At 36.2% G+C, this 27,042-nt stretch overlaps 1 long non-coding RNA gene across 1 annotated transcript; it reads right to left on the bottom strand.

Annotated features, from left to right (window-relative positions):
• On the bottom strand, window positions 1-27,042 carry LOC145663638 (uncharacterized). The gene is made up of 3 exons (XR_014127202.1): window positions 26,895-27,042; window positions 7,743-7,850; window positions 1-109 (listed from the first exon to the last, which is right to left on the bottom strand). It is a non-coding gene; the product is annotated as an uncharacterized LOC145663638 (long non-coding RNA).

The raw sequence follows: 27,042 nt of genomic DNA, 5'->3' as shown, positions 1-27,042 counted from the left end.
CTTTCTTGAGAGGGAAGAGATACATCTTGCTCTTCTTTATGTAGAATTTCAAGATAATTGGCCAGATGATGTAACCATAGTTTCTTCTTTGGCAGAATATTTCTGACACCTGAAAACAATGAACGATGTTAAAGTTTTGTTCACTTTAATAGATGATTCAATGTTATATACTTCAATTGTTTATGTTATGTGTGATAGTTAATTTATTTATTATCAGTACTTAAGTTGGAATTAAATATTCTCAATATCTACAGAGTGATCACAAAGTTTTGTTACTCCCTATCACGTGTCCATATATTCATAGATGATCACATTGTATTAATGTGGGATCACGGCAGAGGACAACTTCGAAGTAGTATGACTATTCTTTACTATTTATTCCAAAGTGTCTGTATGTACACCATCGTTTTCATAACAGAGTATGATTCTCCTTCATGTACGATGTGAAATTTCCCTCAACATTGTTGGTGTGATGGCAGTAAATGCATGTCGGACGGCATCCGTAAGTTCATCAACTGTCTCGTAATGTGTAGCATCAACCTTTTGTTTAACGAACTTCCGTAATGAATTGTCTTAAGATGAGAAATCAAGACTTCGTGGTGGCCACTACACGGGTACAGGCAAATGTTCAGAACTACATCCAATCCATTTACCAGGAAATACCTAATTGATATATTCTCTAACGGCAATAGGATAATGGGCTGGTGCTCCATCCTGCTGGAACTATACACGACCGAGCAACCCCCGATCTTGCAGATATGGAATACACCAATCACGTAACATGGTGAGATACGCAATGCAATTCACAGCACCGTCAAATAAATATGAACCTACGAAGTGAGTTGCAGGCATTGCAGCCCAGATCATATGTGGTGGCTTGTGTTCAAGTTCTTCATTTTAAAAAAATGTGGGCTTTCTTTACTCCAGAAATAAACGTTTATGGCTTTCGCACTACGATATATTGCACACACGTCCGAGAAAACAGTTTTTCCTTTGAAAGAAGAGCTGTAAAGACATCAAGCATTCGCTCACAAGGCTGTTGACTTTTTTGCATGTCACTATCACTTATTTCGTTTACAAATCAAATCCTTTCACTGCAAATCCTTCGTCGTATGATTTCGCAATGTCGAGTATGGAATTCCAATTTCTGTGATCGCTTACAAATGGACTTTTCTGCAAACATTCGACAGACACTCCAGCCTCCACACAAGTTACCAGTCGTGTTAGTGGCCGTCCTTAGTTCGGCTTATCTCTTACGCAACCAGTTGCAAAAAGCTTTTCCTTCCACCGTGAAATTGTTGGTTTTGAAGGGAAATTGTTCTGACACCTTACAGTGATATCATGCTGAATATATCTCATTAATTCTCCTGTTTGGGGTCGTTCATGAGCCCAAGTGCGTCCGTCCATTCCTCCATGATGTAAGTGGACTCATCAGCCATGATTTAGATGTATATCAGCACATGCCACAATAAGAACTAACAATTCATTAACATCTATGTAATGCATAGGGGATAACGGGACTTTGTGATCACTCTGTACTATTTAGAAATCAACAGTTAGCGTTTGTCAACGTGTATTTTATAGTAATTATTTTCATTGGAATCGGATACATCTCTCACTTGTGTAGGAGAATGGGAAAAATGTTGATGAGAAAAAACACTTTTGAGAAGGGTACGTCATAATTCTTTCTCATGGAAATTAGCATTTCCCTCATAGTAGAACAGTATCAAAACAATGACTTTGTAATGGGGCGGGCCACTCTCAGTGATTAAACGTTATGCGCAGCATGCTCCTCTACAACTCACATCTCCTACGAAATCGCATCCAAAGAGGACCTTACTGAAACACAAGATCTGTGGTAGAGAAGATCCATCCTCAACGTATCCGTCAATAATACGCCTGTGAGAATTCATTACCTCAACGTATTATAGTCAATTACATATGGCCCAATCACAGTGAGTCGTACGATCCATCACATATTGAGGCTGTAATCTGTCTGCAAGTCAGGTGCATGCATTAACATTACAAAACGAAAGAGAAAGGGCACAAACCCGTATCTATGGGGACCTGGGAGGCCGTACCCCCACTAAATTTTTACTGGTCCCCTCAAAATTTTATTGTAGGCTTGTAAATGAACTATATGGTGATGAACTATATGGTTGGATCGGCCCTCCCCTAACTTCTACCGCCTCCCCTACATTTTTGGGCTGGTTACGGACCTGCAAAGGCAGGAAGCTGTACGAGCGCCACCTGTCTGGTAAAACTGGAAATTGGTTGTGACAATACAGGAAATATATATTTACTTAAACGACTGTGTAAAAGGTCGGCCATCATCAACAGAGGCATTCGTCAAAGAGAGACCTGTGTAACTTGGTGCGTCAATGCAAACAACGTTTTCGAAAGGTATTTTGAGTGTTACTTTCTTTTGCTATAGAGTAAAGGGCGAAACAAAAGTCAAAATCAATGCTGTTTATTACCAACATATCCTATCCCCAATTTACACAGAGAAATACTACCATTGTATGGCGACAACATCCATCGTGTGGAACTGCACCAGGACCAAGCCTCCCGCAGGGAGAGGGGTAAACGCTAGATAAAAGCAACATTGCAAATACTATCTGCTTCTCCAAACATCTCATCTAATTACTGGCAAGATCCAGCGATGATCACACAGAAATCGGTATATCAGAGAAGTTATAGCGTTGGCCTGTGCTATTGTTGACAGATTTTAAGGAAACTTTTTCTGGTGAATACAAGATGGGTGCAAAGAGATTAATAACTTTTAATTTTTTTCTCCTAAATTCTTTCTTTTGGTTGCCTAACAGTTTGCACCAAATGGGATGAATTCATACTTTCCGGGTAAGACAAATCGATTTAACAAAGTCTGGGAAAAGTCATTTCCAAGGAATTTGGTGAGAATTCGGAACTGCGGTAAATTTCAATTTGCTCAGCGAGTTTCCTAAGTCATAAGTCAAATGGACAAATGTAATGTTCAACTTTTGTAATGTTCAACTTCCATGTTGTCCAGAAAAGAAAGAGAATGATACTACTGCAAAGTAATGTTTAGATGTAACATTATACTCACTAACCTCCATTGGATTTAAACAAGGCATGGACAGCAGTTCCAACGTAGAAGCTGGATATAAAGTCGACAATCAGTAACACAATTGCAGATGTTGGATGTTTCGGCTCTTTGAAGATGTAGTAACAGGTATCTGCTGCTTATTACACGGAAATATTGACTGTAATAATCTCAGATGCGCCAGAATGAGTAACTAAGTCTTGATGTGGTTAAAAACCGTTGAATAAGAAAACATAAGCGCTGAAATATTATAGTTTCCTTCTTGGAGTAATCTGTGGGAATTGTTCGATGGCTCTACAGTCATTGAGTAAGAAACTTTGAACTTTACACTCTTCTTTGGAAGAACACTGATTACTAGTTAAAACTTGAAGTTCTTTGTTGCTTCTCATTTTAAATCTTAATAATTTCTGAGTCTTCTTCTTCTTCTTCTTCTTTTTTTTGTGTGTGTACACTGTTCACATTCAACTAGTCGTAAAATATTTTGTACAAAATCTTGTGTCTTGACGTAAGCGTGTTATGACCTTTTCATCTCGAATTTTGCTGTTTACATAATTTGTAATTGACTGAGCATACATTTTTCCATCTTCAACAATGTATGTCCATAGAAGAACCAAGAAACATATTGTGGTGACGAAGGCTATATCACTTGTATATTCTTTCAATATCACTTTGTTTCTATTCTTCTGCTTATTTATACGTATTGACTTTTTTCCCACTTTGTACCGGTATTTATTGACAAACTTGATTTCGTAAAAAAATATATATTGATGTGTGATAGAATCACTTTATACAGTTTGATTGACTACTGTATATTTAAAACCTAATACACTCCTTTGAAATTACAGGAACAACTGTTTTTGCGAATAATAGTTTTATATTGAATGCTTTTCTCCAAAATTTAGCTCCATTATAATCTTCTTCTGATTAACATATCACAAAATTTCTGGACGTCGTCTTAAATAGAACCAAGATTAAAGAAAAAATACATTGGAAGTACATAAGATCACTGTATTCTAAAAGCGAAGAATTATTATATCTACTTATACTCCACATATATGTCCGTTATATTGTTCATGATCATGTCGAAAACGTCTGCTTTATTGAACTATATTTTTCAATATCTCATACCAAACTCTTCCAATAATTTGAAGTTATACTGTGTATTAATCCCTTAATCCAATCGAAGTATTTCTTGAAGACGTAATTAAGGACTATGTGTACACAGTTTCCCTTTGAATCACAAGTCATCTCTGCAGGTTTTGTACTTATGGCACAAAGGATATCAGTTTTTATTTAATTCCATACTACTGAGAATGTAATCAAGTTAAGTTTAGATCCATTATTCCTTAAAAACACATGCAACTTCTTCTTCCGTCTTGATTCCTTAAGGAATTTTCATTTATTTTTGGATCAAAACAAAGACCTTTAATTGGTAGATCTGACGAATGAGAATCTGCCTGTAAACACAAAAAGCTTTAAAGAACCTACACATCTTAAAATATTAGATATTTCAATCATTGTCTATCAATCAATGGTACCATCATATTTTGGAAGGAATTGAGTTACTAGCTGGGGTTATTCTTTAGTTTATTATACTTAAGATTACATGGCTCACTAATAAGTATAACATAAACGTGGTTCTGTCGATGACTATGCAACAGAGATATTTTTCTTATCTAGAATACCCCTTGACAAGAAAACACGCTTGCTGCTAATATTTGAGAAACTCTTCACAAATTCAAGTTCCTAAAATTTAACATCATTTGGTTGAATTATTTTGTATATTCATAATTTCAGGCTAAGTATCTAATGAAAACGAACAACAGCAATAATTTACATTTAGCAAGTTAATGTTATGCGAAATGTCTGATAGCAAGACAGAAAGCATGAATCGCCCACCAAAAATCTCTTGCATTCAAATACAGTAGTCGGAAGTAAATACAAAGTTATCAAAGTGCACTAATTAATTATAAACAAATATTAGTGTCATAATTTTAAAAGGAGATTAAAACCTCTGTTTGCAGGATAAAAGTTTCTTTAAGTTACGACACCCAGTATTGTAGTTGCGCTAGTACGTAGCATGGAAAAAATAGAAAAACCAAGATTATTCCTCCTGTTGGCCTGGGCACCCGCAGCGGGAGACAATTGTCCCCTCTGGATTTTTTAAAGGGGTTCGGTTCTTCGTAATACATGTAAAAATATATTAGATATGGTTATCCTTACAGTTTAATATTTAATATATTTACTTTAGTTAATAAAGCTATATAATGTGTTTGTATACAATAATAATTGTTTTACATGAAATGCCATATGCATCAAGGTGTTTATATTCACGACTTTGCTTGTGTCACTCTCTTGCCTCCCCCTGCATCTCGGAAAAAGTCCTGCAGGCGCTCTTGTCTCTCGATAATCTCCATTTCCTAGTTACTTTATACTATATACAATAGATAGACATATGTATGCCTCACTTGGGAAAATATAACAGAAGTGTAGCAAAAATTACCATACTAATTCCGCAGAAGTAGAAACTGTTTTAGATCGTACAGTAGAAGATTGATTCCCCAAATAGAAACGAAATTTGAGCAGAGAATTCTATTATAGAAGACTGTTATTTGTGAACATATATTGAATGTGAAGTTGAAAGATTTTCTTTTGCTTCGGAGTCTCTCTTGTTTTAGTTTTCCAAAAGGAGTTTGATGAAATTATTGGAACGTAAGACTCCGAAAGAAGGAAACAATAAAACAATACAATGATAACGTTACTAAAGACTCCCAGATTAGACTCAGACGAAATAATGTGTGGGAGAAGTTGCTAGGGACAGAGGCATTGCACCTACAGTCCTCCTGAAATTCCTAGGCAATTCTTTCTTCTTCCAGTGAAGTCATTTTCCGAAGGATGATTTGTATTTTATGAAATAATTATACACAGCATCAAAACAAGTTAACCGGAAGGTAATTCATGTTTTTCGTGTATAAAAGTAATTTCTGTATTCGATATTTGGAACTATTTTTCTTGCCGCACAAAACTTAAAGTAACAAGCAAATATCTAGGTATTTAAGATGGTCTGTAGTCAATCTTGTTTCCTAGAGGAGGCAGAAGTGAACACTGAGGGGACAATGATAAAGGCATTAAGAAACCCACAAAACTATTTATTATTTTTTTTATTTATGAAATCTATAACAAAGAGCTGTAGCTCCTTTTACGAGTGATATACAAATGACAAATATTATGGTATAAAACTCCAAGACTACGATGGTTGCTGTGAGATATTTGCTAGTCTAGCACGAAGTAAGTAAAATGCACTAAACGGAATATAAGTTGATAAATAAAATTGCAAGAATTTCTTATCTTGTGAGCCATTTTAAAAAGTTCTCTACAAGTTCTGTTTCAAAGGGAGCAAGAAATAATTTAGAGCAGACAGTGCCCGCTATAGCCTCTCCCCTGCTACGGGTCTGATTTAAGACTCCACCCATTGTTTCTACATGTTTGGGCACATGGAAGAAATTTGTGATGTGCGATTCCGAACAGAAAAAAAAAAAAAAAAAAAAAAAAACAGGACTTTCACCGGGATCGGGCTTGCCTGGCCTTTTTGGGTCTTGTAGATCCAGGTGACATCCAATGGGATGACTTAGCTCGATTTTCCGTACCTGTAAACCCATGATTCATCCTGCATGTTGATACTGGTCAGAATTGTCGGATGATTGGTGACTGTTTTCTTGGGTAGCGACTACTAATGGTAACATGAATGTTCTTCTGGTTCTATATGGCAATGTATTTCGCCAATATACGTCTAAATCTTCGTGCGTGGTAAAATTTGGAAGCAATGGAAATATTTAACTTACCCACAGTTTCACGGATAGTCAGTCTCCGACCGACTCTCTCATATTGAAAGTGCGTACGCTAATCATATAACCAAGGAGCTTTGCACTGATTCGAACTTCATCAAACTCGGTACATGACTTTATATAGACTCAATGCTGAAAAGAGACATTAAACTAGAAATAAATTCTATTAGTTAGAATCATGTGAATTGAAATTTTGTATTCATGTTTTCGATTTGCTAATGTAAGATAATGCCTTAATGCCATAATCACAGCCAGAAGCACAAATTTGTCTTCAAATTGGAAGGGGGAGGGGCGGATAAGACCGTTCCCATATATATATATATATATATATATATATATATATATATATATATATATATATATATATATATATATATATTAAAGCGATATTTAAAATATTTATGAAGCTGATAAACAATGCAGGCTTGCAGTTTTGAGGACCAGGGGAGTTGTTTTCCACATTGGGAGGCTGGCAGTTTGGAGGCTTGTTCTGGGGGAAAGGAGATGAGACTCATATTACGGTAGATGAATCTAGTTTCTGAGGTGAACCTGTTGTATGTTGTACCGTACAGCAAGGGACATCAATTTCATTTCACTTTTCTTTGTGGCAGTCGGGCACAAATTATCACATTTTCCCCCAAAGAACACATTTCAAATCAGATTATTGGGAGAACAGTCCCACCCAGTTCCAAAATTGGAAGGAACGTGTGTCCCCCTCATCCTCCCGGGGATTTGCGCCGTGATCACTGCTAACCTGCAAATAAAGGTCAATAGAAGAAACACACTTATTTTATTCTACTTGATAAAGAGCTTACCAAAGCTGCCAAAGCAGTGCACGTGACCCACTCGGATCAAGACAGATTCTTTCGTCCGTTGAAGGAAGCACATTCCTTACATGTGTAGGCTGAATACCTCAGTAAAATCTGGAATTAAAATGAAACAAATAAATAAATGGCATGCAGTTTAAAGCAATTTATTTGCTGTTTTTAAAACTCCGAATAATACAGACTGCCCAAATTGTAACTGATAGCTTTTAAATAGTTATTACAACCAACGGACTAAGGTTATGGCTAGCTAAGCTTTCGAAAGCAGAAATTTATAAATCTGTGAATTTGGTGGTGGTGGTGCTAGTGTTGCTTAAAAAAAAAAAAAAAACCCTGATTTAAGATAAAGCACAATCTATGTGTAGTATGAAGTATTGTGCAAATACAACGGAACTTTCAACGTGCGTCTTACAAGGATTCTTTGTCACATACCATATTATGTTGCAGTACACTGGTTTAGCAGCAGAAATGTTCTAACGAGATTTCTTTGACACGTATGTTTGTCGCGATTGTCTCCATTGTCTTTTCGTATGATTATCTTCTGTTTTCTCTCATGCATCACTGTTTTCGGAATATGCTTTGCACTTGCCAAATTTCACAGTATATGAGCTTTTCTTTCCGTAGGAAGACCATGAGGCTCAATTCGAACACAGTACATCAATGCATTGAGTCCTCCAACGTCGATGAGACATAGTGACACTTACCCATATTTTTTCTGTTCTCTTGTCTATGCTCTACTCTCTGAGCTTTGTGTTAACCGTCATTCCACGATGCTGTTCCTCATATATAACTAAAGCATGCTTTCCTGGCATAAATTATACTTTTTAAAATATATTATCTCGAAGTTTCTTAAGACCTTCAACTTATTTTATCCCAACTTCCTCAAATCCTATTGAAGCAAGTTGAAGCATAACCACGGAACTATTAACATTCCTGGATATTTACACAACCAAAGCTAGAAAACCAATTATAGTGATATCTTAAATGATTGTTTAACGATTTCGACATCTTTAAATTTTAAATCATGTTTGATTAAATTGCTGTAGAAAATTATAGTAGTCGCACTCATAATTTCTCCAATCGCCTCATTTTAATAAAAAATGAAATGAAATCTTTTAAGTTTTACGTCCCAATGTTAGGCAGGTTAGGCTAAAGGAGACGGTGAAGATGAGAAATGAATGGAACGGTGGAATGAAGAAAGTGGAAGGAAACGGGAAAACCCCGAGGAAACCCACGAACACGATGTTCGTCCACCACAAAGTCCACACGGCGCGAGCTGGAATCGAACCAGGGACCCAAAGCACCGGTGAACCTCTACCACTGAGCCACCGCGCCCTCTCATTTTAATAATAACTTAAAGAAAATGAAGATTTGGTTACTAGTGTATGTGCCAGTAACGCGACCTGATTTCGTTACAGTTTCTTTTCATTAATTTTATTTGTTAATTTTATTTAATTATTCCCTGAATTAGTCAAATGGTGTTATAATTTATAATTTTGCAATTTTAAATAATTTTCATAATGCTTTTAGAGTGCCGATAGTTTCTCTATCTGCACCACATAATAACACTATGACTCTAGACTATGACTTTAGTAGTAATTTTGTCCTTTTTCTTTTAACTATGATTTGTATGTAAAATGTACACAACTTTGATAAAATAATAAGATTTCCTTAATATATTTTTCTCAGGATAATTACAGTTCTTAATCTGAATTATTTAGCACAAAGAACACTGGAAAATGGTCATATAGTGTGCTCAGAGCATTATTTGTTTGTTTGTTTGTTTTTTAATGGAGTTAAAGTTAATTTTGCCTTATTAGTCGACGTATATAGTAAAGTGAACAGTTCCCGCACTTACACTGAGAAAAAAATTGTATGTGGCACACGGAAAATCGAATGTTACATTTATAAATCCTGTATTTTCTGGTCTTAACGTTCAGCAAACGTATAACTGAAAACGCAGGTTTCATAATACTTTCTTACGATAAACGTTCCATCTGTACGTACTTTTCGTATGAAACGATCGGCGGTCAGGATCCCACATACAAATGGACGTATATGACATATAGCTGACGAAGATGATATATGTATGTAATATAGGGAAGACTGTTAGATATCAGACATCCTGCAACGGTATGATGTAACATCTAAGGGCAGTGCCTATGTAGCATACCGATAACGCATACTCCGTACTGATTTCTGTAGTAAGCAAGAGTATTCCATATATTTGTACAATATACCATTGTCCGGAGAACGGAGTTTTCTCAGTGTAAGTTCCTTGGGCCAACTACCTTATATTTAGTATCCATCAGGTCGTTTTTTTTTTTTTTTTTTTCAAAATATTAGATTTCAAGGAAACAAAAGGTGGCTTACGAACAGCTGGAGATTTTGTTCTTCTTAAGGAAACGACCGTATCATCAAGTTGCCGTACATACTGGCTAAGTTTTAGGCCGGCCGTGTAAGGTGAGCGGGGATGAGGTGGAGTTCGCCGAAGACCACTTGAAGGAATATTAACAGAAACACGTGGAGTTTGCGGGGGTTCGCTAGTTGATGTGACTGGGGTCGGAATTTCTGGGTTTTAGTCGGAAACAAGATATGTTTGAGTGGAGACGTGGGACATCTGGGTTGCGACAGATTTACAAGAAGTAGCTGCACAGTAGCTAAGTTCACAGAAAGCGAGAAAGGTATGCTTTCTTTGAAACGACGCTTATCATCGGCGGGAGAAATCTCGACAACCATTATAGTCTTAAGGGCAAATCATGTAACAATTTGGCATCCGATATTTTTTGAATATATACCCATCACTCATCACAAAAATGCCGGATGCCAGAAGAAACACCTTACAGCAGGAGAGGAGGAGGGGGAGAAAGCCGAAATTTTAGCCGTTTCTATTATTCACTGTATCTCCGTAACCATTGGACCTAGAGCATCCAAACTTTTTTCATTTTGTTTGTCTAATTATCTTCTACAATTTAATTGCAGTGCATTTTTTGAGCTAAATATATTGGCTTTCTTGTTATTTTCATTTTACACAGTATTGGTTGCGTGTGACGTCAGTTTTTTAGCAACAGATTCTTTAAAGATCGAATTCGGAAAATTTTTTCCGCCAAAAGTTTTTCGTCATTTTATGCTCTTTCAAAAAATGTATACTTATATTAGTTTGGACTAATAGTGCCTGAGTTATAAGCGACTTTATTCAGTCGAGTACGAAACTGATCACGGCGCGGTCCAAGCGTTGCCTTCCCACAAACGGTAGATATTAGCAGCTGATGATGATTAATATATACATAATCTTGTCTGCCTGCAAGTATATAGTCCTGATGATTAAGACTGTCTATAATCTAACTAAAAATATCTATTTTTAATATCAATTGAGGGGCTTTCCGGAAAATAGCTCTTGTCAAAATACAAAATTTCTGAGAAACTCTGCAAATCTATTTCTTTATACGTGTCTCTGATACCTTCTAAAACATGCAGAAACATGCAGCTTTCTATACATTTTTCTGAAATAATCATGTTCTGTATCGGGCTGTTTTTGCTACAAGTTCATCGATTTATGTACTACAACGGTACTGAGCGAAATAGAGCAGGAACCAGATTTTAAAATTAGAGCAGGTCTCTCGGCACATGGTGTTTTGTGTTTTGACAAGGGCTATTTTCTGGAAAACCCCTAAATTGATATTAAAAATGGATATTTTTAGTTAGATTATAGACTGTCTTAATCATCAGGACTATATACTTGCAGGCAGACAAGATTATGTATATATTAATCATCATCAGCTGCTAATATCTACCGTTTGTGGGAAGGTAATGCTTGAGCCGTGTCGTGATCAGTTTCGTACTCGACTGAATAAAGTCGCTTATAACTCAGGCACTATCAATCCTACACGAATATAAGTATACATTTTTTGAAAGAGTATGAAATGACGAAAAACTTTTGGCGGAAATTTTTTTCCGAATTCGATCTTGTAAAGAATCTATGGCTAGAACAACTGACGTCATGCGCAACCAATACTGAGTAAAAATGAAAATAACAATATATATATATATATCAAAAATGCACTAGAATTAAATTGCAGAAGACAATTAGGCAAACAAAATGAAAAAGTTTGGATGCTTTAGCTCCAGTGGTTACGGAGATATAGTGAATAATAGAAACGGCTAAAATTTCGTCTTTCTCCCCTTCCCCCTTCCCTCCCGTGAGGTGTTTCTTCTGGCATTCGGCATTTTTGTGATCAGTGATGGGTATATATTCAAAAAATATCGGATGCTAGATTGTTACATGATTTGCCCGTAAACTAGGAAAGAAGAGCACTTTTGTTAAGTTGATGCCTAGACTATTTGTTCTCGCATACGTTTCTTGTTGAAAGGCTGGACAGTCCCGGGACCAAGCAGAATGCTCTTTCGTGCAGTTGACACAAAAGGGCTTGGTCGCTGTACAAGGCTCAAATACAAATAAAAATATCAAATTTTAAATTTTAAATGTAGATAAACATTTTGAAAATAGCAAAATATAATTATTGCAATGTAATTTAGCTATAGTATGTGTGTATATAGAACACCTACGGTAATATAGACCTATTCACAAACAAACTGGAAAAAATTGTAAGATATTACCAAGAAAGAATATAAAATGGCAGTAATAGATGATATAAACGTTGACTTTTTGATAACCTAAAAGGTTGATTTCAAATTAAATGCCATGTTAGAAACACATGGTCTAAAAGCAATCATAGAACACCTACTATAATAACTGAAAATAACAAAACGGCAATAGATCAACTTCTGCTAAATGAGTTAACATTAAATAGTCATGCTAGGGTAATAGACATTGGGTTCTCTGACCATCTTGGTCAACGTTTCACTATTGATGTATCAATAAACAAAAATACATCTTTAAAACGGGAACAAGAAAAAATATACATATATAAACGAGATTTTAATATAAATAATATTATGCATTTTAAAATGCTAATTAAAGGTGGAAATTTGGAAGAAGTATTTTTATACAATGGCGTAAAAGAAACTTGGAAGAGTAGTATAAACTTATCTTACAACTTTAGTTGCTATTTCAATGTAGCTTCCCCCCCCCCTTCCAAAAGAAAAGTGTTACTTTACAAACAAACACTTCCAAACAACGGTGTACTTAGGGCATTAAAATTTCCAATCAAAAAATGAAAACACTAAACTTGTTAACGAAGGTAGGAAATACTACAGAAACATTCGAAAACAATTATACAAAATTTAAGAATATATTTGGTCTAGGAATTAATTCGTGCGGGTGGACAAGAGATGGCGCAACGAACGGAGCGTCCCACAGTTCCGTGTATCCACACATGTGTTGCAAACCCCTGTCATCGCGTATCGTTCGTAGTATAAGGCAGTGTATTAAAGCGTCAACAACACCAGTTTGTAGTTAAGTGAACATGGCGCAATTTGTGCCTGATAAAGTGTTTTTGCGGGGTGTCCTGCTGCATTACTTTAACATGCAGAAAAGTGCGACTGAAAGTCATCGTATTTTGGTGGAAGTGTATGGTGACCATGCTCTAGCTGAGCGAACGTGTCAGAAGTGGTTTGCACGGTTTAGAAGTGGTGATTTCGGCTTGGCAGACCAAGAGCGAGCTGGACAGCCAAAAAAATTTCAAGACGAAGAATTGACAGCATTGCTCGAGCAGGATTCGTGTCAAACGCAGGAACAACTTGCAGCAGCATTAGGCGTTGATCAAACAACAGTCTCCAAACGCTTGAAAGCCATGGGAATGATTCAAAAGATGTCACATTGGGTTCCACATGAATTGAAAGACAGAGACGTTGAAAGACGAAAAACCATTTGCGAATTGCTGCTTCAACGACAGAGCAGAAAGGGGTTTCTGCATCGAATTATTACGGGTGATGAGAAGTGGATCCATTACGAGAACCCTAAATGAAAAAAGGCCTGGGTGAAACCAGGTGAACCACGTCCATCACAACCAAAACGAGATATTCACTGTGCAAAGGTTATGCTGTGCATATGGTGGGATATGAAAGGTGTGGTGTACTATGAGCTGCTGCAACCGGGTGAAACTATGAATGGAGAACGTTATCGACGACAATTAATGCGTTTGAAGCAAGCTCTGGCCAGAACACGACCAGAATGGGAGAACAGACATGATAAACTTATTGTTCAACATGATAACGCTCGCCCACATGTCGCAAAACCGGTCAAAACCTATTTAGAAAATGTCGGATGGGAAGTTTTACCCCACCCGCCGTATTCACCAGACGTTGCTCCTTCGGACTACTACTTGTTCGATTGCATGAACAACGATTTGATTGGACAGCGGTTTACTTCTTCAGAAGATATCGAAACATGGGTCTCTGACTGGATCGCTTCCAAGGATGAGGACTTCTTTCGCCACGGAATCCGTACATTGCCTGACAGATGGGCGAAAGTGGTGGCTAGCGATGGACAATATTTTTCTTAAGGTATTTATGTATTTTGTGTTTGTACTACAGCTTCAATGTGTGCGTACCAACCGCACGAATTAATTCCTAGACCAAATATATAAACGTGTTATTATAGCACAACGAAACTATAGTACAGCATTCAGCTAATAAGACCAAAGCGATGTGAACATCAGTTAATAATGAACTAAAAATCAATAAAACAAGAGAAAATATCACTGAAATAAAACATAATGATGAAGTAATTCATAATCCACAAATGATTTCAGACACTTTCAATTATTATAAAGGTAAGCAAGAAAGTTCTGTCACTTTATCAACCACCATCTTTGAACATCGATATGTCACCATCAGCATCGACGACCTTCTGCCAACGTTTTGGAGGGTTATGGATTCCATAGCAGAAGAACTTGCTGGGCGTAAAGCGAAGAAGTTATCAAGTGCATTTTGCATCTCTACTAGGGATTTGAACTGATGTGCTTCCAGGTGATAGTCCAAGGAATGGAACAGGTGATAATTGGATGGTGCAATGTCTAGGGAGTATGGCGGATGCAATAGTGTTTTCCATCCTAGGCATAGAATGGTGTACATCAAGGAGGGTGTCATCATAGCAACGTGGGGCTTAGCGTTGTCCTGTAACAGAAGGACCCTATTGCGATTCAGAAGTGCTGGCTCCAGAGTTTTAAGTTTTTCTTCAACAATGCACAATTGTTGAAAGTACACAGTTGAATTGATGCTCTGACCACCTGGTATTAGTATCCGAAGCACGATACCGCGAGCAGTTCACTAAATACACAGGAGGACATTCTTCTAGTTCAATGCTGGTTTCGGCTGTTTTGGATCCGGTTCATGGGATACTAACCAATGATGACGGTGCCGGGAAGCTTTGTACAGGATCCACTTCTCATCACATGTCAACACCCTCTCGAGAAATGGCTCCTTTCTGAGACGAGACTGCAAAGAAACTCAGGTGTCTGCTCGTGTTGCCTTTTGACCCGGAGTCAAATCATGTGGGACTCGTCGACCCAACTTGTAGTGCTTACCAAGTTGATGGAGGTACTGCCGAATGGTTTCTCCACTCACACTGAATTGTAGTCCCAGTTCCTCACATGTCTGGTCAGTGTTCACCTCAATTGCTGCCTGAAGATCTTCATTTTTTACGTGTGTTGGTCTTTTGGCACGTGATGCGTCTTCGAATGTTTCATCACCGTTCTTAAACTTGTTAAACCACCGCTGCACTGTCCGCGTAGTTACGACACCCTCACCAAAGATCTGGCATATCTTCCGCCTCGCTACAGCGGCGTTTGACCCCAGTTAAAACTCGTACAGCATACACGCTCTTACGACACTCTGTGGAGGTCCCATGTTCACTCTTCTTGCTCAAGTTCACGCTGTAACTAAACTGCCACAACCAGGTAGTATGTTGTATATACCCACACCAACAACTGGCCTTCGCTTTATCTCCATTCGCATTCAACTCATGGTGTCAGGGTCAATTGAACACAGACCTCCACAAAAAGCGACAGAGCTTTCTTGGTTACCTTTATATTATTCAAATTCATGTAGAATATGCGACAAACACAAAAATAGCAACCAATTTGGGAAAATAAACATAAACAATAATCTGAATTCAATGTACATAGCTATATTCTATAAACATGACTGACGTAATTTAAATTATCAATCAAATGAAAAATAAACGGTTAGCAAATATTGATGAAATACCATCTGCACTTATCAAAGTTGTAAATAACTCTCTAGCTGAAGTTTTGTGCTATTTAATAAACCTTTCTTTCCAAACAGGGGTATTTCCTGATAAACTAAAAGTTACCAAAGTTAAACCAATTTATATATATATATATATATATATATATATATATATATATATATATATATATATATATATAAAAGGAATAAAATGGATACCGGGAACTACAGACCGATTTCTCTCATTACAACATTCGCGAAAGTGTTAGACAGGGACGTACGCAGGAATTTATTTCGGAGGGGGTCTAAAGCATTTCGGGGGGTCCAAATATAATTTGATGCTAAATTATATGAAAATTTGTAAAATTGCCCCTAAAAGTAGACTATATTTACAAAAAGGCCGGGATTTCGTGGGATGGGGGATCCGTACCCCCAAGACCCACCCCCTGCGTACGCCCTTGGTATTAGAATTAGTAATGAACAAACAGGTTACACAATATTTACAAAGTACTGGAACAATTTCAAAAGAACATCATGCATTGATTGAAGGGAAATCAACGGAAACCGCTATTTACCAATATTTAATTATGTAAGTGAACTAAAGAAATAAGTGCATAGGATTGTTTTCAGACCTTGGTAAAGCGTTTGATTTAGTGTCTCATAGAGAACTTTTATATAAAATAGAGAAATGTGAAATAAGAGGAATAATAAGAAACTCATTTCATTCATATTTGACAGATAGCATGCAAGTCGTGGAAATAACTAAAATATAACATATTGAAAATACTGTATGCGCTTTTATTCTATAAGAATCAATTCTGAAAACTTTAATATAAATTTTGCAAATGAACTACCAAAATATTTACAAGAAAAATATCAACTCACCTCATGTCCATCTTCTATTTCTACTTATAATCAATTTAATCTGATGTGATTATGGTAACAAATAATTAAATTATTACAACAAATAAAATAAGTTAAAATTTTTATAATTTAAACAAACTTCTATTGTTTGACCAGCTAGTACTTTTTATTTATTTTTTTTATTATTACTATTATTATTTTTTAATTTAACTTCCAACGTTAAGCATCGACACTAAGACAGACAGTGATAATGAAATGGATGATGATAAGCTGAAATGAAAGAAGTAGGAGAAAAATAAGGAAACTCCAAGAAAACCCACGTACATGGTGTTTGTCAATCACGATGTTCACTTGGCAACAGCTGGAATCAAACCAGTGACCCACGCACTCTACCATTGATGAAGTGCAGTCCAGTACTTTTTATGTTAAGAATATACTACTGTATTATCCCCAAAATGCCATTTGTGACAGAACAAAATGGGGAAGAACTTTTTATAAATATTTATTAATTGCGGCATACTAAAATTGACAGTGGCACGCGCAGGGGGACGCATGCATATATATAAATAGAGAGAGAGAGAGAGGGAGAGAGAGACCTATATCAATATAGTTACTGTTTATTTTTTCATAATATTTTGCTCGAGCAGGTTCGGGGTTTAAACCCCTCCTTGAGGAATAGTAAACATTTGCTATGACCTAATTATTGAGAAGCTACTATGGCCTGACAATGTTAGAAATATGGCAATCGAAACTACGTCACTGGCTGAAATGTAAGGCAAGTTTCCGGCCAGTGTCCTTCATGGGTTCTTGCGACACGAAGTTTGGTATTTTATTTCAGTATACAGAGGTGAGGCGAAATGCAGGAGAGATAGATAATAAATTATTTATTTTCACGATATTGAAGTACTGATGGCATGCTAACTCATAGAAGCACTAAACTAACTCTGAAGAGCTATGGCAAGCCAAATGGCGTACAGCGGCGTACTGACAAGGGAACATCTTATTTTGATAGTAGCATTGCCCAATCAAACAATGTGCAATCGATAGAGGAGTGAAGAAAAGTGAGAAATTCAAATTTCACGCGCCGACACCCAAAAACATAGGAAATACAGAGGAAAGAAGGATCTAGAATCATGTGAAAATAGCAATGCCAAAGATACACTGACACAGAAAGAACTTCAAAACTATTAAAGTAAACAAAATGACATTTACCCAATACTATAGTAAGCAAATATTGTACCCACAGACAAGCACAATAACATCATATGTAATGCAGTGTTGAGAACTGAGCACAAAATGAAGTTTTATTAAATAGCACGGAACACAAATTATAACACGTATAAAATCTAATTATGTGTAGAACCATGCCTGTCAAGTCATGATGTACAGTGTTGCCAACGTTTGAAGATAGGCCTATATAAATTCCTATATGAATCTCGGATGTAGAAGAGAACTTACTGTACACGATTCAAACTAGTTAAAACCAAAATATGATACCACAAACAAGAATATAATTACTGAAGCATGAAAATAAGGGACGAAGCATAGTGTCGAAGCAGGTTTCCCAAGTGGAAAATCAGAATAGTATCAAACACAACACACAAAACTGAAATGATACATACTCTTGGATTGATTAGCAGGCTCATATTTTTTATGTACGTAATATCGTATCACGTCACACATTATTGTTAGTCAATTTTTCAGTGTTGCTGTTGATAAAGCGTTCCACAGTGTGTTGGTACTGTACGTACTCTTCTACGTCCGAGATTTATGTAGAAATTCATATAGGCCTATGTTCAAATGTTGGCAACACTGTACATCATGACTTCACAAGTTGGCATTTAACAAAACTTCATTTTGTGCTCAAATGGCAACACTGCATCACATATGATGTTATTGAGCATGTCTGTTGGTACAATGTTTGCTTACTAGAGTGTTGGGTAAATGTCATTTTGATTACTTTAACCGTTTTGAAGTTCTTTGGCGTGTCAGTGTATCTTTGGCATTTCTATCTTCACATGATTCTAGATTCTTCTTTCCTCTGTATCTCCTGTGTTTCTGGGTGTCGGCCCTTAAAACCTCGGATTTCTCACTTTTCTTCACTCCTCTATCGATTGCACATTGTTTGATTGGGCATTGCTACTATCAATATAAGATATTCCCTTGAAGGTGAAGCCTGATCAGTGCATCGGCTCCCAGACACCGTTATTTCTGGGTTTCTGGAACAAAGTTCGCTGCCTCTTAATTCAGAAATCTGATAAATGTACTGACTATAAGCAGAATTCATTTGCGACATCACTGTACTAATGGGGAAGAAGACTTGAGCTAGAAGACTGAGTCAGCTGGCTGTGTAATTGCCTTCTGCGAAGTCAATCAGAATGTACTTTCTATACCATTAAATCCTAATCTGTTAATTATTTCCAATGATATGATTGTACTCTTACCGTTTCCAGTGCCTCTCATTAGTTTATCATTCTAATCAGATAGTTTATCATTCTAGCCTACACAAATTTTCGAGAACTTAAGTACATCTTGTTGTCTTCTACACTTCTACTTCGTACAATTTAATACTCATCTGAGTACTTTTGTACTTCATTCAGCATTCACAGAGTATGCTTCTTTTCATTATCCTCACAATCATCCATCATTATTCCGTTACTTTCTAGTTACCATTTACATTTCATATCTTATTTAATAATGCTACCTAGGTATTGAAAACTATTCAACTATATTTAAAAATAGTTCTATCGGATGCAGCATAATCAAATTAGTATAAGATGCGCACTGGAATGTATTCAAGTGTAGGCAGTTTTCACTAGTGACATAATCTTTAGTTCTTTGACATGAAGATAAACCTCGAGGAGCTTAGCAAACATATGGCATATTATGTTGCACGAATCTTTGGTTCCCGAGTTATTGGCGATCAAATTTTGGTTTGAATTCCGTAAAATCAAGAAGATTCACTAAACACGATCAATCCAATATTGACCTAACTTTGTGTAGTAGACTTTTACGAGTCTAGAACGTATGTGAGCAGTATGAAATATTATGAATTGTGGCACGAGATATTATGGTGTGCATATCTTTGGTTTCGGACTTTTTGGCCACCATTGGTATTATTCATCAATGAAATCAAGAAATTTCACTAAAACGCCATTGATGGAACTCCTCATTTCGGGGTTAGATTTAACAAGCCTGTTACGGGAAGTAAGTACAGTGTGTGTTTATATTGAAGATTTATTAATAATCTATGAAGGACAATTTTATCCTATTACAGGAAACTTTACTAGTTTAATTTTTGTATTTGATATTTTTTAAATCCAGTTTTATTCTATATTTGAACGAAGTTTACTTTCCTTTTATCTATTTTTGGAAATCATTCGTTTGTTCATTGTTTCTATATTGGAAGTTGCTTTTGTTTACGACATGTGTCGGTTATTAGCCTTTTCCTGATGGGAACATATAGTTTTGCCGGTGATGTTTCCATTATACAATAATCGATCAATTCAAACTACTTCGCACTATTCACAAGTTATAAATTACAAATGTAATTTTCACAAGTCGTTGTAGTTTCTGTTTATATATATATATATATATATATATAAAATGCAAGAACTTGTAAACAGCACAATGATTTCAAAAGTCATGTAATCAAATCAACAAGTTAACTTCTAAATGAGGTCTAGTTTGATCCAAAGTTACCAGTAAGTTCATAGTATCTGACATATTTCTAGTATTACTATTTTCTATAGTGTTATATTTAACGTTTTCCGAATAACAATGGAATCGAAATTATTATTTTGGACATGATAAGAGGATAAGAATATAGACTATTTTGTGAATATTTAGAGAAAGATATTATCATTTTGCATTTATACGTTTCTTCGTTACTAAACTCGAAGCCTCTCAATCGCTTAAAAACATAATAAATTGTTGCATGTTTCAATCTGAGACTTTCTGTTCTCATTACGCAGTTTCATGAATAGTAAATAGGTTATTTATTCGAAGGCATATTCAATGAGTACTAGTTTTCATAAGCCAGCCTTCCCTGAATTGAAAGTTGGAACAGGAATTCCCTGAATTGATTCTGTTGTGGGAAATATATTTATTCCTGTGTTTGTTCATATTTAAAATATTAACAAGTAACACAGTGTGAAACAAAAACGTTTAAACTACTGCGAATTCAATACTCAAACTTGAAACAGTAAATCTACAATTATTGGTTGCCAAAGAGTAATAAGCAGGAGTGTCATTTCAGATTTTGCTTTGGGGGGGGGGGGGGGGGGGCAAAATTCTTTGCTATAAGCAAAATTTCGCGTTTTTCACTGATTTACTACTATTTTATTGAAAAAATCTATATAAATCTCAAACCCTGCCCCCTAAATAACGCCCCTGGAAATAAAGTTAAATCTGTTCATCGGACGCTGAATCCGTACCAAAAAGCCATTAATCGCTATCCCTTACTTTTTTTGCCTATGACAATAAAATTTGAAATCTGAAGTAGTTACTTTGAACAACTTCCGGTTTGAATGAGAGGTTAAGGAAGAATATATAAAATATTCTTACAAAATCGTAGGTTTAAATCGATTGCAAAAAAACTACCTCTCGATATCTCTTACAATTTTTGTTCTATGGAAATCAGTATTTATACCGGAAGCAGTAGTAAATTTGAACCCCTTCCGATTTTGATTCTTATGAGTTGTGATGATATGCCTTATTAAGACCCTGAATTGATTTCAGAAAGTAACGTCTGGTTATCTGTCACCATTTTTGTTCAATGGTGGTAAGTATTGAAACCGAAAATGATTAATTTGAACTACTTCTGATTTGAAAAGAGCCTTAACGTAAGGAGCGGAAATGATTTTTGGGACAATGAATCGATTGCAGTACACCGCATCTCGATATAGCCTACCGTTTTTACTATGTGAGAATCCGTATTTAAACCAGAAGTAATAGTAAATTTGAACCATTTCCGATTTTGGCACACTGTTGTGGGTTGCGATTATATACACTTTTGGGACTCTGAATCGTTAGCAAAATCCACTTCCAGCTGTTTGTCACTGCTTTCATTATACGCCCACAAAAGTTGAAATCTGATATGGTTAATTTGAACCATTTCTGGGTTTAATAGACGGTTAATGGAGGAGATGGATTCAACTTGACACGCTGAATCGATTGCAAGAAACCTCTCGATATCTCGTACCGTTTTGGCTCTGACACCTGTCGACAGATGGGGTACGCACAGAAAGACCCGTTCTATAAAACCGACATTTATGCATAGCATAATGTGGAAGTTTCACAAGTATAGGCAGTTTAGCTACCGTTCCTACTATATACTATTAATGCTAATAATTTAAAAGAAACAAATTGAACTTCCTCATATAACTGACACTAAGTAAATCCAAATAAAATAATCTTATATACAAAACATACAATAGCACTAGGAACGCCATAATCGGAACCTAGAGTCAAGAGCGGTGAGTGGGGTTTTACTAAAGGAAAATTTTACAAAATTTTAGAGGTGGGAATCAAAAATTTAAACCAAATTAGATAAAAAAAGAAGAACTTAAGCAAAGAAAATTCAGAGACGTGAAAAACACTCGAAACTACTTAAAAAGGGAATGGTGGGCGGAGTTAAATTTTCTACTACTTGTAAAAGTGGGAGGTTAAAATTTTGATGCAGCGAGAGAACCTCAGAAAAACAAAACCTAAAGCGCCATCCAATGTGGTACGAGATAACTTCAAGGTCGAGATCGTAATGTGACGCCCACCTTTGGTGTAAGATAATTGAGATAAATTTGTTTGACATGAAACATGTTTGTGATGATAATGAATGTAGTAATAAGGGTGTAAAAGGTTTAGTTGGCAGAGCAAAGGAAAGCAACTAATTTTGAACACTCTCACCCTAATTCGATGAAGTTCCATTCTCCTGCCTCTTATTCATTTGTGAAGTCAGGCCCTGTTATCGATGTTCCAGGGACTTCCAGGTCGGAACAAGGTTATATATTACGACGCCTGTGTAGTACTTCCCGAGTAGGTAGAAGTGCACTTTCTATGTAGATATGTTGTCAATTTAATATGGCTGGTAACGAAGATTGCAGGTTATCTATAAGTAGCTTTAAATTTAATTTAAAAATTACAAAAGGTCTTGCGTAATAAAATTTGACGGATGGAAGCCATGTTGATTGTTTGCATTGTAGTGAGTGAATGTGTGCGTGCGCATGTAGTGGAAGTTGTATTTCTGGAGTGTGGCGGAACACTTAAACTGGTAATTAGTTTGTTGGTTCATGCAGAAAATTATAATACATTGATTACTTTTCGTTGAATTTTTAAATATTAAATGTTAGTGCTTGTTGTGAAGTATGATATCCTTATTTCATTAAAATGATTTTTAAACAGTAATTGCATTCAATGCTTGGAGTAGCCTTGTCGTGTGTATATGTGGCCGCTGATCGAGCTTAATCAGTGTATTAACCCGAAGTGTATTAAGTAGGAAAGAACATTCAAGAACTATTTAGTGTGACGAGTAGGCGTGGTAAATTGAGATCGAAAATTGCACGGGGGGATTCTTATGCGTATTCCAGTTTGTGACGGGTGCGAAATCAGTAAGTATAGCCTTGTGGAGGTCGGTAGACTATACCCACGTACAATGAGAGATAAGTTAAGCGTTGTAATGTTTAGTGCAGGGTAAGGTTGCTTAAGTATAAGTAGTAGTAGTAGGAACGGGTTAGAAGGCCCGCAGGGGTTGGTTGGGCTCTGTTCTCAACACGAGTAGTAGTAGTAATAGTAGTACGAACGGGTTAGAAGCCCCGCAGGGGTTGGTTGGGTTCTGTTCTCGACGTAAGTAGTAGTAGTGCTAGTAGCAGTAGTAGTAGTAGTAGTAGTAGTAGTAGCAGTAGTAGTAGTAGCAGCAGCAGTAGTAATAGTAGTAGGAACGGGTTAGAAGCCCCGCAGGGGTTGGTTGGGTTCTGTTCTCAAGGTAAGTATAAGTAGTAGTAGTAGTAGTATGATTATGATGATGTATGTATGGTGATTCCATATCGTTGATATATTTATATTCTTGGTTCTTTATTTTGTGGGAGGGGGTAACTTGGTACATTGTTGATTGCCAACATATCATGTTACCACTTTTTCATAATAAGGTACCGATAATACATTACCACAACGATATGGGATCTCCACATTTGCTAGAATAGCCACACCAGCCGGTGCAACTCGATGATATCCATTGGTGAAGACTTTTCTGTCAATCGACCGTACCGAAAGACGGACCGAAGACAGAATGACCAGGAAGTGACCAACGGCAAAAATGTATAACGAATGACCATCCGAGAAATGACCAAGATCGAGCTCTCAACTGCCTTTGATCCGACTGTTCCTCTGACGTCATGAATGAGCAGATGGAGTTGTCACCTAGTAGTAGTTAACAGGGAATTTTGACAAGGCTATAATTAATTTACACCGTTGCTACATATATCGGAAGAAACATTGGTTATCAAAACCCGGATTGGGTTCTAAGAATTCACTTCGTAATGTTTAAACACATAACATCAAGTCAACACATACGAAAAGGCTTAACGATGTCAAATTATTTATTTCCTATGACCAATTGTTGTTTTTCCACTCTAATTACGATTAAAAATTCAATATTTTACCTTGAATGTACTAACCAAACTTATACATTTTACTTTAGAACTAATATTTGTTAAAAGATAGAATTTTAAAATCTTCAACTGCATTTTTCATTCCATGGTTATATATTTCTTCTTCTTCTTCATGCAACATTAGCTTTTCTGGCTCGGAATTATAAGTTTTTATTTGCCACCAAATTAGCAAATCGTTTAATAATTATGACTGGAACTGAAATTTAATTATGAAGATGTAGTAACAAATTAATGGGCATTACTCGAGCAGACGGCTCTACCAAATTTTCACACATCTATTGCATTTTCCGGTTTCTTCTTGCACAGCATGCACTAAATGAGGAGCTAATGCATAAACTACGATAATATTACGCTCTTTATCGCACAATTCTTTGTAATAGAATCGTATATTGCATCACAATTCTTTGTAATAGAATCGTATATTGCATTACATGCATCGCAAACGTCCATTGCTAACACAAACAGAATATTCCCGCCGTTTATTTCCACCTTTTAACTTAAAAATAACTAATTAATAATGTTAATAAAATAATGTAATAATGATATTGTGGTTTTGTATGATGTTCCCTTTCCTTGAGACTACAGGCTATGCTGAAAGTATCACTGACTAGTGACACCGAACCTACTGGGCCCGTATGGGTTCGTCATCAACAGTCACTGATACACTCACCAAGCCAATCATCTACGGAAAATAGAACTCAAATCTTGCCCGAAAATGTAAAGATTCCAAACTCTCTTCCATCCCAACTCACAGTCCGGTATCCAGGCCTGCAGTTCGTTATCCACATCCCATCCGGAAATAGGTTGTGAACCACGACTACAGACACAGGACATCGACCTACGAGTGGAGCTGGCAATGAGCACAATGAAGATCTTAATGTTGTCTGTAAAAGCCCTATCTGAATAAAAAAAAATCTTACAAATCTCGAAAACAGCATTTTGCAACTTAAAAAAAAAAAACTGAGATTTTGATACTGATAAAATGAGAAAAATTCTACAGATTCGGTTGTTTTCAACCCCGGTCACACTAAGGAAAGTCTTTTCCCTTGATTCACAGCTATTTCATTTCCCTAGTCAACTTATTGTGTACGTACTGCTCTTTGCTTTGATCATGTTTCACATTAAATATCCAAAACATAACTGTAACTCAAGATTTCTACTACTTCTTAAAACTACAAGATAATTATATTCTGTGCTTGAAAAGAAAGATGTTTTCACGGCTAGTAAATTTTATTCGACAATATTCATGAAAAGGATTGGACAAGAAATTTAAGAAAAATCTTTACACTTGACTGACATACCCATCTGAGAAACTAACATTATCGATTTCTTTAACTTTCAGAGCCAAACATTATTTAATTTTCCACAGATATTCCTAAAATATTCATATTCATTTAATATTCTTGACTCTCAAAAACATTCACATTAAATCGACACAAAAACAAATGAAAATGACACATTATAAATACACTACATTATTGGAAAAATAAAACTTCACTGCATAAGGTTGTGGTTAGCTACTTTCACTTTCTTTATCTATTCTTTGGTGCTCAAAATCCGCTGTGCATTGAGATTGTGGCCGGCAAAGAGGATTTACGCTCTTCGCTACCTCTCTTACAGCTCGGACCCACTGGACAATCTAGCACAGGTAGACACTCATGTAATATATTGACACAACTTAAACCTAAAATCCCTATTCTAACCTAGCTACACTAACTTAACCTAAACAAGAAAGAAAAGTCACACATATATTTTATGAAGCACCATCCTCATTTACGTATTTATATTTTGTTTCGCTACCACATCATAACCAAAGACGCAGTGGTTACTTACTTCAGTGTCGCTCTGAAATTCTGAGTTTTCTTTAAAAAAAAAGGATCGACTATTAATCATTAAAACTGAAATTTCTAAAACTTGATGGGTATCAGAATAGAATATCACGGAGGTTTAGCCTATTGACGAAAGTTTCCTGTTACCGGTACGCAAAATTCATGTACCCTTGCACTTGACTGTAGCCGTGAATCTGACACTTACTTCCAAAAATTATCATTTAGAATCATTTTTCTTAAAACCAAAGAAAACATGCCAAAATATAAAATTTAAATTTCGAGCAGTATTACCGAAAAACGAATAATTTCAAGATTTCAGGGAATCTAAACATCTTTTCCTCACTGGGGGAAAATGTGCGTGTGGTACACACATTTTCTTGTTATTACGACAATCGCTCTGTGCTGAGATAATCTAGCTTTCTTCCCCCCCCCCCCATTGAATGAAATCACGATGTCACATTGACCAAATCTGCATGTGTGCGGCGTTGAGGGAAAACTTAATGCACTTAACACACCATGTTGTAAATTTCACACATGCACAAGAAAAGAAAAATCACACACACTTGTTCTGCCAAGACAAGGAATTTTGAAGTTGCCAATACCTGGATTAATTTTTACACTGGTTTCCTACTTACTTGAATCCATTCCTTCGACCGCTGAATAAACTGATATATATTAAAAAAAGGTTTTGTGATAAAGTTATGCCACGAGAATCTCCTTGGAGATTCTTAACTCGTGGGTTAAAAAAAGTTTACAGATTCCGATAACTGTAGCATCGTTCTA

This window comes from Thermobia domestica, chromosome 11 (genome assembly GCF_964235325.1).
Source record: "Thermobia domestica chromosome 11, izTheDome1.hap1.1, whole genome shotgun sequence".
In the NCBI taxonomy this organism is placed as follows: Eukaryota; Metazoa; Arthropoda; class Insecta; order Zygentoma; family Lepismatidae; genus Thermobia; species Thermobia domestica.
The sequence above is the reverse complement of the archived record's forward strand: the minus strand, read 5'-3'. Positions and strand labels throughout refer to the sequence as shown.